Source organism: Quercus lobata, chromosome 2 (genome assembly GCF_001633185.2).
Source record: "Quercus lobata isolate SW786 chromosome 2, ValleyOak3.0 Primary Assembly, whole genome shotgun sequence".
NCBI classification, from domain to species: Eukaryota; Viridiplantae; Streptophyta; class Magnoliopsida; order Fagales; family Fagaceae; genus Quercus; species Quercus lobata.
The window spans coordinates 55,976,732-55,984,909 of NC_044905.1; the positions used below are offsets into that span (position 1 = coordinate 55,976,732).

At 33.2% G+C, this 8,178-nt stretch overlaps 1 long non-coding RNA gene across 1 annotated transcript; it reads right to left on the reverse strand.

Moving 5' to 3' along the window:
- Positions 1–4,779: 4,779 nt before the first annotated feature.
- LOC115957378 lies at positions 4,780–7,723 on the reverse strand. The gene is made up of 3 exons (XR_004084354.1): positions 7,689–7,723; positions 6,501–6,618; positions 4,780–6,030 (listed from the first exon to the last, which is right to left on the reverse strand). It is a non-coding gene; the product is annotated as an uncharacterized LOC115957378 (long non-coding RNA).
- Between the last annotated feature and the right edge of the window lie 455 nt (positions 7,724–8,178).

Genomic DNA, 8,178 nt, shown 5'->3' on the forward strand with positions numbered 1-8,178 from the left:
AATGAAGAATGAATTTCCCAAGAACAGAATTTTCTCAAGAACAGGGAAAGATTTTCTTGAGAAAATTGAGAAAGGAAAAACTGAAATTGAAAGAAAAGCAAAACCCTACAGGAATTTGGGAATTTGCTCTGATACCATATCATAGAATCAAAGATTGAAATCTGTATATTTCATTAATTGTAAAATGATTACACAAACTATATATATATACTAATTTGTACAGGTGTGAACACAAAAATAACCAACTACCAGAACTAACAACCTATCACACGTGCCAGCTACAGGACTAACTAACTGTCTCACGTGTTAGCACTTAAGTAAGCACCTAAACACACAAAACTACAAGTCGTATGGTCATTGTTCTTCACTTATGTTTCTTTGCCGTTTATGCTTTGTTATAGAATCAACAACTCTGTGAACAGTGCTTTGATCCCTTGTGTTGCTGGCTTCTACTCTACTCTTGCTACTGATCTTGGTAGCTTCATCTAAACTCTGATAGATCGGGGCTAAGGTTGTTGTTCTACCAAGTGCAAAGAAAGTTCTGCAAGAATTATATATCGAATCAGGCAACAATTGCGTCCAAGTCCTATATAAAAATTTATTTCGATCCTGGCTTGTGCAAGTTTCTCTCTTCTGTACCCAAAAAAAATAAAATCACAACATTGTTCAAGAATAATAAGCTAAGGGTAGTACTAATATTTGTTGCACATAAGCTATTGAGAATGAGAAATACTATGTTCACAATATGTCACAACAAATCATAAGCGTCAAGTTGTTATTGGTTATTATTGGTAGGGTAAAAAAAAAAAAATCCATGGTAGGTTTAAATAGAATCAATAATAACTAATCACTTATGGTTTGTTGTGAAAGTGTTTTAAAAATGTTGTGGATGTAGCACTTCTCTAAACTATTACATACAATTTTACATACACCTTATTTTTTAACTAAAACCATGATTTGAAGTTATAATTTCCAAGTTCAAATTCGTGACTTAATTTAAATCATTGTTTCGGTTAAAAATTGAAGTGCGTAAAACTGTATATAATAGTTTGTAGGTAATAACTACATCCTAGGGGTAATAGTAATACATGAACTATAAGATTCTAGTGATGTGATTTTCTCATTTATATATCTTTCAACTAATTCCCTTGGCTTGAATGCATGACCCCCCATTCACCTAATACATACCTTGCATACATGCGCAAACCATTGTGTATTCTTGATTCGCAGTAGTCCAATGTTTATGCCAAATATCAACAGGTTGTAAGTACGGAAGAAGAGGAAGCCTAACATGAGAAAAAAGAGTCTTGTCAGTTAAGCCAAGGTTGACTTGCCTGGGAACCAAAGAAGGATTCTAGACTATGTCAAACACTTGTAATCTCCCCAAGGAATTAGGCAAGTCATCCTTGGCTACCAAACAAGACTCTTTTCTTCATGCAAGATCTCCCTTCCTCTTAAGCTCGAAGCAATCTTCAATGTACGGGGCATATAATACTATCAAAATTAAGCTTAACTGGTGAAGAAGAAAAAGCCTAGCATGAGAGAGAAGAGACTTTCAGTTTAGCCATGGTGACTTGCGTTGGAACCAAACGAGATTATAGCTAGCTAGGCAATGCCGAACACTAGCCTGAACCTCTTGAAGTAGCAGGCAAGTCATCCTTGGCTATCAAACAAGACTCTTATCTTCATGTTAGACCTCACTTCCTCTCAAATATTCTTGCTCCAATTGCAAGTCCTGGAGTTTCAATTTATAGGCAATGAAAGAATAGAAGACTAGATTTCAATCGCTTCAATTAGCAAGTTCCTCACCAATTTGCCCCATGTAGAAGGTTTCTTTTATCTTTGCATAATCTTTCCTCTAATCAAGTGCATTATTTGGCTGCCCATAACAGAATATATTCCCCCCAGTTGAGGAGACCCAAATCAATGTATTATTTTCATGTAGCCCAACCGTGAAGAAAGAATTTCCACTAGAAGAAAACTATGCACCTGCTGATCGAATATGGTACTTGTCACATGACTTCTTGACCAGGCTCCTTGTAGTGAATCCTGACTGAGCTGACCTTAAGTTCCTTCGAAGGACACATAGCAAAAAGAGATAAGATATGCCAGACAGGCTTGGCCAAATTTGGCATATCATTGCTATCAAGAATTAAAAATAAAAATGACATATCATTCAGCTTATAATTAAGGAAAGAAAAAGCATATTAATTCACGAAAAGGTGAGGGTTTTATTAATGGCATAAATCTTGTTAATTTATTTCCACATTTTCAGAATATCTCAATATTCCTCGAGGAATGTTTAAATCTCAGTAGTCAGAATATCCTTTTCTCTAAAAATGTAGTTTTCTTTTCTTTTTCTTTTTTTGATAACCGGTCAGAAAAAAATGTAATTTTCCAATGACCAGTAATTTGTAACACCGAATTTATTGTAGAAATCTAACATGCATCAATGTAATTCTGGATCACAATCCACATCTTAAACCATTCGATTGGCTGTTGAAAGTGGAAAATAAAAAGATAAAGAAAATTATGTAGTTAAAGATGAAAATTGAAATAAGTGTAAAAGAACATAATTTATAGTAATACCTTAACATGTACCATTCATGTATATCGAAGTATGCAATAAAGTCGAGCTTGCTCGTCTTCGAGCGTTGGTCATGATGTATGTCTTATCTCTGCACACATCTCTGCTGGCCTGTTGCTAATGTATTGTGTATGGGCTCCTCTCTCTTTCTCTTATGCCTTTTTTTTCCAAATCTAATATGCTATTTTATTTTCAGGAAATGTTTCTTACCCACACCTTGTTGCACACAGTATACATAAATTATTTTTTGAACTAAAATCTTGACTTGAAGTCACAAATTTCAGTTCAAAAGCTTAAATGTGTGTAATTTGTGTGTAATAGGGCAGTGTGTATATAATAAACATTGTCATTTATTTTACTTCTTAGTAATTTGACTACTTGCCAAAAAAAAGAATGAAACTACCTTGACTGACCTTCTAGATACTACAAAACAAGGAGTAGTATTTGTTACTCACCACCGTACCCTATTAGTATATTTCACACATTGTTACACGTCTATTTTTTGAATTGAAATCATTAGTTAAAGACACGTTTCAAAATTCAAATCATGATTCTAATTCAAAAAATGCGTATAACAGAATGGTCATAACAACTTTTATCCTAAAACAAATGGTTTTTACCTCACAGAAACAGCATAAAATCTGATGAAAGAACAACTTTGAAGTTTGACTAAAGTTGGAGCTAATTAAGGCCTTGCTGATAGAAAGCTTGAAACTTTCAAGATCAAGTACTACCAGGACCTTTATAATGTTATGGGAACAGGATTCTAATTGCAACATCTATCTAATTGGACGCGTCCACTTGAAAGAGGAATGTAGCGTTGGCCACTAAAGATTTTTGTTATGATTGACTGTTTATTTTACTTTTAGGCTCTCCCATCATGCATTCAATGATGTATTTCTTTTTACCATATGTAATTTCTAGTACTAGTATTTTTCCTTTGAGGTAGAGGCCTTTCGAAAGTAACTTTCATTCAACGGTAAATGTTAAGGAAAATTCTTTAAGAATGTATTTTAGATTTTCTAATAAATTTAATCATATAATTGTATTGACCCATCAGGCCGTAAGGATGGTGAATCCTAGCGAGCTTAGACCATAACCGAAACCAACACAATAATCGGGTATAACACAAATGACAAAACTTAAGTATAGTACTTAGGTGCGCTGTTCCTTAAGTTCCCCACTTAAAATTCAATCATGTGGCTTTTTTCTCTTGACCACGTCAATCTCACCTAGAAAATCCAATTTGCAAACCCACAACCATGCCGTGTGTTAGGAGCATTATGTGTTGCTAATGATGGCATGAAGAATGAGGGTGCTTGGGTAGCATTAAGTCAATCACTTGGCTTATGTTTTCTCAACACACTCATAGCTCCTCATGTCTGACTAGTGATGCTCCTAAGGGCTCTTTGAGGGGGACTAGCCTAGTCTCCCTACTCAAGTTGGATCAATGAGCAGTGATGAGGGGCAGCATGTGGAGGCACCTTGCTCCACATGATACCCCAAGGCCATGGCAAAGAAGGGCCATGGTGGGCAGAGATGGGTGGGATGATGGGCAACAGTAGGTGGTGCTAACCCTACGTGGTGGTGCATGGCATTGGTGGCTTGGTTGTTGGTTCCTTGTGTGTGGGCTTGGTGGCTAGAGTGCAAGGCAGGGCTGGGCTGCTGTGATGATAAAATGTTGTGTGCAAGGCATTGGGCTAGTTGGGGCTGGCTGAATGCATGGACAAGTGCTAGTGGGTTAATGGCAGTTACGTTGTGTGCTGCATATGGGTATGCTATGCGGGCTGTAGTGCTGTTGGAAGGCCTTAAGCACGGGCCAAACTTCTCCAAAATGTGTGGGAACATGTTGTGTGGGCTGCTAGAGGATGGGCAGAGGCCCCATGGTCTACAAAAGACAAATTGTAGGTGAAAATTTAAACATTTTATAGTTAGATAGCACCAAAAAAAAAAAAATACTTGCAAGAAAGAAAACTATGAAATCTAATCTTGAAATTTCTTGTTCAGTCAACAAAATTTGAGATAGACCCAAAAAAAAAAAAAAATGTCTTTCTTCATCACACATGCACTCAATATCACAAAATTCAAATCCTATAGTAGTAATCTATGAATTACATCAAACTACAGTATTAAATAGTCTCACAGAAACTTTAAAAAATTAATTAAAAACAAATGAATATTGCAAGGAATGCACCAACTGGCAAAATTTTAGACTATGTAAAGATGAAGTCTCTACTTTCATATATACAAAGTCATTCTATCACTTTAACACCACAAAAAATACCATAACTCCATATACTGTTAGACAATTTTTTTTGCAGACAATAAAAACAAATAAATTGAATAGTTACTTCATAATACAATAAAAATGTCCTCAATGTACAACATAATAATTCCATACATTCTAAAAGAAAACATCAGAGAGAAATTTTGGATTCCATCTTACTTTTGTTGTTGAGTTTGAGCTATTTGTCTTAAAGCTTTCCTCTTTGTATTCTTGCACTTCCTGCAACATGCATATTAATCCAATTGAAATCCCTTTCCTGGTTTAGAGCAATGCAGACTGCAGGGTGCTTTACTCTTTATCATCTACCTAATTCTTTATAATTGTTTTCAATTGATTTAGACATCAATCATTGAACTATTAAGAAAGATATTTATAGTTACATATCTTTAAGATTCAAACCCAAAAACAACTTCTGCTGTAAGCATTGTACTGCTATCAAATGTTAAAACACAAATGTAACACACACACACACACACACACACACACACACACACACACACACACACACACACACACATATTTAATTCCATCTAGTGCTTTGGTGTGATTCCTAATTGACCAAGCAATCTATTAAATCTAACGCATTTCTAATATAATTATGCATGCCAATTTTTAATTCAATTACCAATCTGTTGCTATCCTATCTTTGTAGCTCTTTGAATCATCCTTTTATTCTCTACCCAAATAATAAATCATTTGTCTCCGGCTAGGATAAATATAGGTATTCAACTTAAGTAACTAAAAATCACTATAATGTAGCCATTAAAGTTGGGTATAAAAGTCAAGCATCCATACCAATTGCACTATCTAAAACCACAAAAATTTCATAGAATTTAAGCAATAATAGATCTAGATGAGCCTTAAATCAACTGAAATGTATATTAAATATGGATTAGCTTTTAAGCAATAATAATCATTATGGCAATTTTTAGTTAATTCATGATTATCATTACCTAATCTACCTAATCAATTGCACTGTATAAATATGCATTAGAAACTTCTCAATTATTAATGAAATTTTCCAAAAAAATCCGTCCATGATGACCATGAACCATTTCAATGAATTTATTCTTCAGAACTTAGATAAGCATCACTTTTCTTGACTAATGGGTTTAATTTGCAAAAAGTTTTTGGAGCTGAGAGGATTTTCTTGGACCTGGAAAAAAAAAAAAAAAAAGCAAAATTTAGAGAATGCAAGGAGAAATGTTCTGATGTTTCTAACAATGATGTTCTTTCTCTAAGAGAGTGTGTGTCTATACATTTTTTGTAATGCTATAATGATAAACTATAGGTTCTAAATGAGATACTCAATGCGACTCTAAGTTAGTGAGCAGAATTAAATTGCAATTGTGCTTTAGTTGGTTACTCTAGTCATGGATGTATACCTTTTGTCAATTAAGTTGAGAATTACGTAATTGGATTGTGAGATTGCTAATCTTGCAAATTAACTATCACAAAACTTCAATACATTGACTTGCTAAACAAAATTACAAAAAAAAACATACAGCTGTAATTTTTTTCATTTGGTGTTCAAGTAATAACCTTGAAATATTTTTTTTTTTCATACAGTACAACAGAAAAGGGATCGAATGAGGTAAATAACATAATGAAATAGATAAATAGTACCTAAAAGAAGCACTAACAGAGAACACAATACTTTATAGTTGTGCACTATATATTCTCTTCGGTGGTTGCATCTCCTCCCCATTGGAAACTCCAGGATCAATATAACACAACTGAAAGTCTGAAACAAAAATAGAATATCATGCCCACTGTCAAATTGTAGTACTTTCAAAATGTAGCAAGACCAAATACCATACTTTGCTAAAAACATAAACCAATATTGTGGCTTCTTCAATGTGTGAACCCCTTTATTTATATAAGCTTTTTCCACCCATAATTCTCTTCCAAAATAGACCTTAAAAGTATAAGAGGATTAAGAAAACTGACTGAAGAAACTTGGTACATTACACTATGAATTAGGCAAAAAAATACTTCCATCATTCACAAATTGAAAAGAAATCATCTCAATTGTGTTAAGTACTGTATAAAGCCTTGAATTATTGAATTTTCTCATGTGACTGCATGATAGATTCTCTACTAATCATCTCAACTTGCTGAAATTTCATGGTATTTAAATATCATAACTGGTTGCAATTCTCTACTTATCGCCACAATTCACAGATTAGCAAAGTAAACTAACAAATGTAATTTAAATAGAACAATTTAAAACCTTCAAAACTGGTTACAATTCCTTTTACTATTGTTTCACTTTTGTTTCTTAGTACTAAAAAGATTCTCAATGAATTTTCAAGAACGACATACAACATGAAAATCCCAAAAAACCAAATATTGTACACACCAAAACCAACACCTAGGAATCTCTGACATTTTTTTTTTTTTTTTGATTAGTAAATCTCTGAGAAAATTATTCTCTACCATAACATACAAAGTAATCAATTTTGTACAAAGAACAATATACTTTCAAATTTAACAATTTAAAACATGCAAAACCCAGAAAAACCCAACATCAAAAATAACAAAATCATGACTTAAAATTATCTTTTAAAAAAAATATAGTCTAAAATCTACAATGAATAAACAAAATAACAAAATATTTTCAGATTTCAAAACCCCACAATTTCAATCCCCCTTACAAATAAGGGAACATGTAAGAGAGAAAACAAAACTTGAAAATTAAAGTGAAATGATTAAGTTTAAAGGATTAGAAAGATTTTATTTTGATGAGGTTTTCCCTGATTTCAACAAATAGAGAGGAAAAATTAGGAGAATATTAGGAAAAGAAATTGGTACCTTTGCTTTGATGAAATTAGAGACTCCAGATTGAACAAAGATTCCACTTCATCTCTGCAGAGAAAGAAATTGAATGTTTTAAATCCAAAAGGGTTGAATTTAAACAAACCCATTACTGAAAATATCTAAAAAAATATTCACATATCAGAATTTCAAATTCCTTAACCCTAATTTCTGGAACCAAACCCGACTGTAATTGTAAAAGTTTGAAAACTATGGATATACATCAATCGAAGTTTTTGTTTTCCTTAATCACAAAGTAGAGTGAAAGATATTGAAAGAAATTTGAACGTAGGTGTTTTTTTTTTTTTTTTAAGCGGTGTGATTGCAAAGGGAAGAAATTAGCACAACTTATTTGGGTAAAGCAAAAGGTGTGGTCTTTTGATTTAGTTTTGAAGGTTTTTCTTTTATCTTTTCTAGGTTTTGGTTTTACTTTCCATCGTTTTCTGGGCAACCAAACAGATATAGAAAATAGTAGAGAGAGAGACTT